The sequence below is a fragment of the Lepisosteus oculatus genome, chromosome 22, assembly GCF_040954835.1.
Source record: "Lepisosteus oculatus isolate fLepOcu1 chromosome 22, fLepOcu1.hap2, whole genome shotgun sequence".
NCBI lineage: Eukaryota > Metazoa > Chordata > Actinopteri > Semionotiformes > Lepisosteidae > Lepisosteus > Lepisosteus oculatus.
This window is the reverse complement of record NC_090717.1, coordinates 6,521,111-6,532,378: the sequence shown is the minus strand read 5'-3', so window position 1 is coordinate 6,532,378 and position 11,268 is coordinate 6,521,111.

Here is an 11,268-nt window from a genome sequence, read left to right as displayed (position 1 = left end):
AGGACATCAATAAAAAAATATTGTGTAACGTGATATCGATCAAGAGAGGCTGGAGCTCACAGTGTATGGAGTGGAGGAAAAGAACGGGGCTGAGCAGTCGTCCGGGACGTTTCCCTGACAGAAACAAATCGAGTCCCTGGAGGCTTGTGTCCCCCAGACATGCAATAAATCACCCTCTAATCAATAGACATGACATTGCGATTTTCAACTGAGAGCTACAGGAGCAATTTAAAATAATCTTTACTGCTCTGATGGCTCCAATTTTTGTCACCGTTCCTGTTCTCTTGATCCCTTATAACCTAAATATTCCACTGATCATGCCCTGCCAATGGATCTCAATGAGCAGAGAGAGTGAACTCAGTAGATGTGATTGAAAAGCAGCTTTATTGCTCTCAGACACGGGTGACTCACAGAAACAATTCTGGTGAGACAACTTTAAGCAATTTAAAATCCTTAAAGAAGTTTCAAGAAGAATCTCGTGGCATATCCGTTTCTTCAAGTACCTGTTGCAAAATTATTGTTATTTCAAAAGCTGAAGCCGCAAAAAATGTTGAGCGCTGGCTCCATCTCACTCGATTGAATAAAAGTGCAGATGAGCCAAATTCTGAACTGTCCCGTCATTCCTCTCCCCATTCTCACCTGCAGTTCATTTTCAATCTCTTCCTGCTTGTGATCTACTCATTCCTCAGCCTCGCTCCAATCTGAGCACAATTTCCCTTCTCACACGTGCGTGCGAAGCTGGTGTGATCGCAATATGATGGCAGTATCGGTTGCCTGGGCCCTTTCCCCCCGTGCCCTTCAGATGAAGATGCTGCTGCAGCTCCACCTCTCTTAGTTCTGTTTCATTAGCTGTGAATTCCACTGGACTCGCGGGGCAGAGTGCTGTACAAAGTGACAGCTGCTGTCAAGCAGCATCTCTCCAGGCAGACCACAGCGTTGCTCGCCGGGACCTGTCTCATGTGGATTCCCATGCGCAAAGTTAAAGGCGACGTGCAGGCAGGGTGACAATGCCTTGTCAAGGTTAACCTTCTCAGAAAGATCTGATTGTCCCTCTACCAGGAGGCTTTCCTTTCAGTCTGTTTTGTAGTGCTTCTTATTTTATTTATTCATTTCAGGACACACAGTATGATTGCTCCCTTGGGACAAGCCAAAGCTAGGCACTTAGATATTAAAAGGGAAGACTATATGTGTTCCAAAAGCACGTATAGGTAAGGCAAGATTGGACTGTCAGAGAATTAAAAGAAAACAGCAGGCGCTGTATATAACAAGACGAAGGTTAGATGTTGCCTTTGGCTGTAAGTACTCAGTGAATATAGACCTAAGGTATCAGGATCTATAGGAATGTTAGTAAGGAATGTGCTGGAAAAGGGAATCAGCAGTGAGTGAAAAAGTTTCACCGATTCCATAAAGACACAAATGCCGATTTTACTCTATGTTTAGATACCACTCCTGCGTGCTGTCAAACGAACTGGAAGTGAGGATGAGAAAGCTTAATGTCATTTTGCAAATTTGCCTCAAATGCCTTTCAAAGTATGCCTGGAAATCAGGCCTTGCAGTGACTCTTGCTGAAAACCTTTTTTATGTTAGACAGAACCCAGCTTTCAAAAGGCCTTACAATCAAGAGCCTGCGCCAGTTATTAAAATGCAGTTTTGCAACTAGAATGAAACAATGTGGAAATATTCAAAGACATTCTAATTTGTGTTTGAGCTGCCAGGAATACTGTACAGTGTGAAGAAATTTTAAAACAACACTCCAATTTGTAGATATACAGTAAAGAGCTAATACTGCTCTCCAGAGACATTAAGACCAGAATCCAAAATAAGCATTTTGAACATATGCGCTCTGCTGTGATTCCAATATATATGATTTTCTCTTTTGCAGCCAGATAATTAACAATACACCCATTGCTACATAACATGTAACTCCTACTTGAAGTAAACTTAAACAACAATAGAATCTGTGATAATCTGTGATAATGACTTTAAGGGTGAAAAATATATTAATTAAAATAAAATCACAGAAACTAGTATTCCATGACATTGCAGTGGGGGTGTATTTAAAGTACTCTTGAAATTGAGTTTTCATGCTGATATGGAGGGTTTAGGAAACCAGAAGAGCACCATGACTCTTTTTTTGATTGAGCAGATATTGATTCACATGTTGAACCATGAGAAAAAAGGACACAAATGGAAACTATGTGAAAGTGAATCTAATACTAAGAATGAGTGATGTTTCCTTATACCATGTTGTGGAAGCATGGGACAGACTACAGCAAATGGTCTCCTCATTTTTATTTGTAATATTTCTTATGGCCTCCCTGTACCTTTATCTGTCCAAGATATTTCCAATTTATATTAAATAACAATAGGCAACAGTACTATATAAATACACTGAATACTGAAGAAATACATATTTATCTATTTGATATTCAGGATTTGATATCTATTTGAAATCCCAATTAAATACATTATGATTCCATATTGTAAACCAATAAAATGTGACAAAGTTCAATGGGAGGTAAATATTTTTGATAGTCACTGTACTTTATTCATATATAAAAAAAAGGAATAGCATTGCAGTGCATACTGTAAATGCAGAATACAGTATATTTGATCAGTGTGAGACGAAATAACACCCCAAAATAACTAATTGTCCTCAGACATTAGGAGTTCCTCTTAACAGTCATTAACTCAGCTGTAGCTCAAGTGAGCATACCCCCTTCTGATAAGGTTAGCTTAATTAGTATGATTGATTTTTATTTACCTGCACCGCGTGAAGCCAGAAGCTTGACTCTATAGCAATGCCTTGAGCAGAGCTAATCCACACAGAATCAAATTAAAGCCAGGAGCCATGCCTGCATGGCTTTTGGTTCAGATCGCAGAGAAAACTGAAATGCAATGTTTGAATTATTTTGCGCATTAAGGACAGAAGATAGATAATAAAATAACAAGAAGGAGTAATCCAAAAATAATACTGTGTGGTTCTGTATGTACGGTATAATCGAGAAAGCTTCTGTTCCAATTTTATGAGTTTTGGCCATTTCTGGCCAATTATTCAGAGGTTCTTAAGGCCAGATTCCTTCTCTCTCTTATCTTTTTAGAATGCTTTCAACTGACTATCTGACATCTCTCTATTGGATTTCTGTGACATTTTAACCACAACACAGGGAGTCTACATTTAACAATCTAACAGAGATAATTACTCTCACCTCAAACTTGATGTTACAGAGGTTTTGACCCAATAACAAGGGAAATGGTGAGAAAAAAACGAATCCTAATATTAACGAGAATAATACAAAACTGCCATGCCACAACTTTACATGATACATAAACATACAGTAGTGCATTGATGTCAAACAGCACACTGTTTATGTATTGGGAAATTGAACAGCGATAAAGGCAGTGCAAATGTCATTACTTTGTACTACATATAAACGAGGTGTACTCATCATGTTTTGCAAAGTGCAAAGAAAGGAATGAGAGTTGTACATCTATAGCCTAGAACACAGATGTGATGTATAAATGAATGAATCATGATTACTAAAGCAACACAGATTAAGCAGGCTGGAAATGATGGTGATGTGGAAACTCTGGCAACATAATTTCTGGGCTTTGTCATTAGGGTGAGTTAAACTTTAATCTCAAGATGGTGAACCAAGCAACTGCTTTTCCAGAACAGGAAATTTATTTTTGTCATCCAGCTGTTAATAAATAGACGTAAAAAGGACTTATGAAGCCTTTATGAATTTTGTTTTAATTGAAAATGAGAAAAAATATAATATAATTGAAAAAATATAAGACATAAGCCTCCAGGTGCTGCTGTCAATGGACGTATTCTCCGGATGCCCCAGACTTTCTCTCAGTTTTCCTATGTTTGAATTGTACAGAAAGAGTTCTTTTTCCCCTCACCAAAAGCTCAAGTGTAAAACACTGACTTTCTCAAGTGGGAACGATAGTACATGATGATTATTTTTATTTGAAAACATAGAGGGGAAAAAAAGAGTCTTGCTTTTGCTTTGATTCCAGCGAAACCAATAAGGCACAACCGCCGAACAATGCCTACAGTATACCTTAAAGACTATTGGATACATCCAGGTATTAGCTTTGTAATTTGAGAGCAGAGAAGCAGAATACTTCAAATTGTATCACAGCTTATACTCTGACAGAGCTACTCCTGGCTCTGCCGCTATGTGCATGAAATGTACCTTCCAAGTACAGGTTATGTCCAACTTTGTGTAGTTTCTGGTATCTGAAACGATCGGGAACCAAAATAGGATGGCTGCAGGCAAATCCCTGAGCCCTGTGGGACTGTTTTATCTTATCAAGCTCAGTTTCCATGGCTATTCTCCATCTATGATGTAAACCGATGCTCTGTCCTTTGTCATTCTCCAAGGGCTGGCTAAATTTAGGTTTGCTGCCCACTTCTTTCAAACGTTAAATATGATGTTTTGTCATGAGAGGAGGCTCAGCCAGGCACTGTGTATTCCAAAAAAGGTTTGCACAAAGCTTACTCAGAGGGAGAACCTTTGGAACAAGCAGCAGTGTTTCCTATAAGACGGCCTTCTAATTACTTGTGCGCAAGACAGATTTTACATGCCAGAATCTAAATAGATCACTGAGTAGCATAACTCTATGAGAGCTTGAAGTGTTTTCATGGTTAGAGATGGTGAATTAATTGTGTATATGACTATAGTCTCAGACACACTAGTATTAAACAATTACAAAAAGTCAAATGTTCCCTTTAATTGTGTATAAGATAATCAGTAATTGTAGGATCCAGAGTTAGTTGTATGATTACATTCAGGCAGTTTGCTGTTGGAGGGATATTAAGTCATTTAAGATAAAGATACAGTGTAGTTTGTCTTATCTAAAGAAATCCATGGATATCCATAATAGAAAACTGAGACAAAAGGTCAGTATGAAAAGGGCAGAAGTATTACAATGTTGCTCACTTAATATAAAAAGAGAGGAACCCTATACGATATATCCTCAGTACAAAAATTATGGACACATTTAATGGTGTGTTAAATATCAAAGGCCACCACAAAGCCAAGCTCAGGAAGACGGTGATCACTGGAATAATATTATCAGTATTGTTTGTGGTTGATTGTAGCTGGTGGCCAGCATTAGGAATAAAATCTGTTTCACGCTGGCAGACAGACTTTGTGTTAGAGTACAATCATAATAGGCTGTATGTCCTGTAAGACAATAGCTCTGGGCAAATGCCAGTTTAATATTGCCTGGATTTTAATTAATGTTCATGGTTATCTGATAGTGCTGGATCAATGCACTTGGGTCAAAGTAATTCCAATGAGGAATGTAACACTGGCTCATAGCTGTAACCCTATTGCTAATGAAGCTGAGCCCAACATCTGTGTAGGCTAACATGATAGATTTAGAAATATTTGCATTTATCTGGCCTTCAGAAACTAAACAGTTGGATTAGGAGCATCCTGAACCTACTCTTGATCTTTATTTTACTTCCAGATTACACAAAATAACACCAGAGTGAGTGTTCAGAGTATTTCATAGTCATCCCAGATTCAAACAGAGTCACACTAAGAGGTGACAACTGTGAGATGGCAAATTTCAACTTTATATTTCCATTCTTCCAAATCAAGACTGGGCCAGCACCATCAAATCTCCTGTCTTTTTAGAATCCATTAAGAAATTGTCCCCAGAGCCAGAGAAGAGCTGTTATAAATAATCCCTGTCAGTCTCACACTGCTGATAGCCCAGAGTTTGCAGTGAGAAATCTCACTGAGTGGAATGATGGAATGTTTTCATTAGATGGAAACAGCACATATTAAATGAAAACATAACCTGCAAGCTTAGAGCTCTGCCTTTCCCAATCCACCATTTGTGTTATTTATTTTCTGAAGCCGTAGTGATGCAAACAAGCAGATCGGCATCATGGTTTCATCAATCACTGGTTCAGATATTTGGGAATTCTGCTCATTGAAAGATGAGTTAGTGACGATTTGGGCAATGTACTGTACAGGTTTGTTTTAAAACGAAGAAATGGAAATCTGAAATTCAAATGTCTAGGTAATATCTCAAAAGTATACAAACATAAAAATAAATTGCTTGTTTTGTGTCATAGATAGTATTTATCACAATGTCGGAGAATATTAAATTGAAATGGGTTTTGTATAGTAAATGATTGTCTGCATTCTCCTTTCTGGAATATGAACATACTGTTCCTGTTATTAACGGGCTCTGTGTTAATTGGTTGAGACAAGTGATATTTTCATTGCCATGCTCAGGGAATAACAGAAACAATTCTAATTAAATCTCATTTCCAGAAAAAACGATTGATGACATTCTCCACTGTAGTTGTAGTGTAGCACCATCTGAGAATGCCTGAGAAAGAAAATAAACTCTTACATATTCCCATGCTTTAGCTACTAGGGTGCGTGGTATCTAGAGAGCGATGTCTGTAATTTTTTGTATTATCTTTTCCCCTAAAATTTGGAAATAGCAATTATTTTTCCGGTGCTACTCTATAATTTGTATTTATAAAAACGTTTGCTTCCCACAACGTTTTTACTGGCACACCAGCACATGTTCCTCTGAAACAAGCCTTGTCAGAGCCAGTCCCAATTTTACACACTGCAGGTCTCACAGCTCCAATAGGAGTGATGTTATTTTCACTGGCCTCATAAACATAAGCTTTCTGGCATTTTACAGGAATGATGTACTAAGAGGTATAGCAACTGGAAGGAGAAGGAGATCTAGAATATTTTGGTGCTGTGCCTTTTGCTTTGCAGACAGTTTCGATTACAGCTGAAAAGAGGGTAGCCACGAAAACAGTGGCAAAGAGTTGCTCTTCATGGACAACACAGACAAACTTTTTGTAAATATTCCAGGATTTTGGGCAGAGTGAATTTAAAACTAAAAAAAAAATGAACTCTTCTGAAAGACTGCCAAAGCCTTTAGCAATTAATATACATCAGAGTGCCTCTTCCCTGCTCATTTGAGTTTTTTGGATATGTGTGTAATTTGTTTACTTACATCTAGTGGAAGGTCAACATGTTTTCCAGTTTCATAATGATGTGGGTACAAAATGTCTCCATTGCGTAGGGGGGAAAAAGCTGCTCCCTGCTCTTAAGTGTATAAACAAGGCATATTTAATACAAACAGGGCATTCACGAGCCACAGCAGCGATGCTGGAAAATATTCTGCAATTGCAGCGATGGTGAATGGGCAAAAACAAAACTGTCTTTGCCTCTTGGTGCCTGAGGAGAGAGAGTGCACATTGTGAGAAGACAGGAGATGTACTCATCTCTGCAGCTTGTGCCATCCATCATGTCAAGATAGAGCTCCATTCATGAAGACGCAGCATGTCTCTTCCTCTCTGCACAGTGATTGATCTGGGCCTGGGATTCGAAAGCCAGCACAGCTCAGGAACAAACCAATGCAGTTTCGATTGGAACAGTGCTTGAGGTTAAGGCCTTCTGCATAAAGCTTCCTTTCTTCCAATCAGAAAAAAAAATGTAAAAGTGAACACTTACTGGTGAGCTCTGCCTGTTGAACAAGATTCGGGGCCAGGTTCAAAATGGCATTTTCAGGAGATGGGATCTCTGTAGGAGGTGTGAACAGTAGCAGTGTCTATCTTTCAGTGTCTGCAAAGGTTAGTTGGAAAAAAAGGAGAAAGAGTAATCGAGGGCAAATCATCTTTTGAATGCATAAGATTCTTGCATACCTGGAGAGAAATGAATGATTTCCTTTTCCACTCATGCTATATGGTTCATTATGCTTTTGTATGCCCTTTATCTTAGAGTTTAGCACTAGTGTTATAAAGCATTACTTCTGCAGGTCTAAAACACACTCTTAATTTGTACAGTGCAATAGACTTGTAGTCCTCCAAACTGGAGATAAGAGTAGTATTTACGCAAACATACTATAAAATACTGTATTTTATGATCAGATAATAGGGGGCATTTTGAAGATTGTTCAATTTGTTCCTGTAGTTCTGGTCAGACCTTCTGATAAAATATTGAGATCAACTCAGCCCAGACAAAAACCAATAATCAGAAGTTTTCTGGTTGAATGTGAAATACATTTATATGTAATGAAACATAATTGCAGCATTATTACAGGCTTTCTCGTACTTGGTGAACAGCCCCCACTCCACTGCCAAAAACAGAGTGCCAGATCAATAATGCATCTCTAATGACAGCGTACTGTATCTGAGCCTGAAGCTTTGTCCTTTGGAACACACTGTTCTATCGCTTCAGCTGTCCAAGTGAAATCATCTGGACAGCAAAGAAAAAATGATGAAAGACTGAAAAGTAATAAATGAAAAGCCAGCAGAGCAAGTGGCTCTTGAAGGGTCCCCTCTCCATTAACAAGAGCTGTTGGAGACTGGAGTAAGGGTAGTTGAGGGAACTATCCAAGAAACAAGATCAGCATGCAGAGAAAACGGTTCTATGGAGAATCTTACACTTGGACATTATCGATGACTTGGCTTTCAAGGGATTTTCTGTGAGTTGTATTAGAGAAATAGGTATTATGTTGTGGAATATTATTGAAGATAATAATGGACAACATTTAGGCAATGAAATTGAGGGATCTGATACCTGTATATCCAATGAATATGTCACTCGGATGTTTACTGAGGAAGAAATTAACAACATGCTCAAGGCTGAGCAAAACAAAGTTCTGTATTAAATTGCATTAGCACAGAAGAGGCAGAAGTGTTATGGGTATTAGAAGCAATTAAAATAAACAAATCTCTTGGGCCTGAAGGTATTGATATTCTACAATTCGCACTTAAGGAAATAAGAACAATTCTTCTGCCACTCATTCAGGAAAGGTAATTATAGACTGATAAGTCTTACTCTGTGCTCTGTGTAAGGTTATGGAAATGATAATGGTAGATGGAGTTATTATCTGTATGTTATCATAATTCCAGGGGATAGTCAGCATAGATAAAAAAGGTAGGTTTCTAACTAATTTGTTCTTTGAGCAAGCATCAACTGTAATGGATACAAACAGAACATGCCATATGATATTTAGATTTATAGAAGGTTTGTAATCAGACTTTCTTATTAAAGATTAGTTCTTGAGGAGGAGGCAGTAGGCATTTAGGTATTATATGTGTTTGGACTAAGACCTGTTTAAAAGATGGGAACCAGAGCTGAATTAACTGTCAGCTTCTCAAACGTGGGTCCAGTCATTCATGGAATATCACATGGACCTGTGTTAGGTCCAGATCTCTTCCTTATTTCTATCACTAATCTAGATTTTTGGCGATATCATCAGAAGTACCAAGGAAACATGATACATGAAATCTACAGGGGAGCCCATGTGGAATTTGAGAACAGCAATCAGGTTTTTATGCAAAGGGCTGTGGGAGTCTGGAACAAGCTACCGAGCCATGTTGTGGAAGCTCTGACCTTGGCCTCTTTCAAGAAACAGCTGGATGAGATCCTTGGATCAGTACTAGCAACTAAACACCGTAGATGGCCAACTCTCATTTGTATCTTTCTTATGTTCTAATATTTAGGCCATGAATTATCCGGTTCTTTCAGCATTTCATATTGAAAAGGAAAAGCACATACCACAACGTATTTTTTTACTCTGTTTCTACTCTGATTTTCACTCAAAAATTTCACATTAAAGGATTTTTTTCTTTGTTTTAGCTGTTTTTTTTTTTACAGCTTAATGCCATTGATAAATCAGGCCCAATAAATCTTTAAAGACAGTCGAGGTGAGCTAGGACACACTTGGAGCCATTTTTTATTTTCTTCTTTGTATAGTAGATGTTTGGGAAACTTTATTAATATATCTGATTTTTTTTTGTTATACCATTCTATCATTACACATTACGACAGCTATCTATAAAAGATAACTTATCAGCCAAATCAGTGAAATTTTATCTACATTACTTCTTACTACTTCTCTGTTATGAAGCTGTAGAAAGAAAGCTGTAATGTTTTTGGCTTTCAGTGTGTAATAGATTGAGGCATTTTTATTTTATGATCTCAAAGCCATAACATTGCTGTTCAACAACGCTTCTAAAAGGAGGCACAGTGCAACATTAGGGAATACATAAGAAAACTTGATGCCTTGAGGGGAATTTGCTCAGAATGCTGAAGTTTAGAATCTGTCTCCTGTATCAAGAACATTACCTCTATGTGCGCCATCAGTTTTTTCCCTTTCTGACATCAACGTTAATGGGTGATTTGCTCCAGCGATTTCTTTTTAAGATTTTCACTGCTGTACTGCATGGCACTCTCTGCTCTTCATATTAAACACAATGTGCTGTGAAAGGATGCAAAACTGAGGTGTCTTGCAAATTATCACAATATGTTATAACAGCATTTCCAAATGGTGCTGAAGGTTCACTGGGTGTTGGTACTGAACTTTCATGTTTATTGTTGTAAGAGACATGTTACAGACGGATTTACAATATTTAGAATTATTATGTCAGGAGACATCATTTGGCATTGTTTTGTACATTGCCAGTAAGATGTCTGATTAGGCGAGGTGTCAGAATGTTACAAAATCTTGAGGTGACAAGTGAAAATTGCTGAAGTACTGTGTTAGAGTTATATTTTGGTTGCGTCAGCATTGTAAAGAATCTTTTGACAATATTCCCTCTTAATTTGCATTACCACATTTCTGTCCTACAGTATGCTGCTTGCCAATGACTACTGCAGAATAAGAAATGTTTTATGTATACTGTCCCTCCAGCTAACAAAGAAGGAAGCAACTGGGGCTTGTGGATGTCTGCCAGTACTGTAACTGCAGTGAGCACTCCCTTCCTGCAGTATAAATGAACTTTACAGTACTTTTAAGCTTCATTTGATATCGCTTACTTAAAAGCAATCATGGGCCAATAAGTGACTGGACTGGTAAAGCTCAATGATAACAGTTTGGAGACCGGGCCATGTCAATAGCTGACAGTGACTGGGGATCCCCACATGGAGGTGCAAAACTGACAGAGCGAGACGGGGTGACACAGAGACCCACGTAGTCCTTGGCGCTCACTTGGGTTGCTGGTTTGGGACGTGCCTCTCCTCTAACTGGCGCTGAACTTCAGGTATGAGGCTGTGCTGGCCGTGACATACAGTACAAGTCACAAGTGCTTGAAGGTGGTTTAAGGTTGGGGTTAGATGTTAGAAGAGTCTGCCTACTCTTCACTTCCTAATTCTAGCCCGTGTGTGGTCACGAGGTTTGTAGCTGATAGCTGAGACATGATAAAAACACAACTGGTTATGCCAAATTGAATGGGTACAACATAAAAATAATTGGCAATTA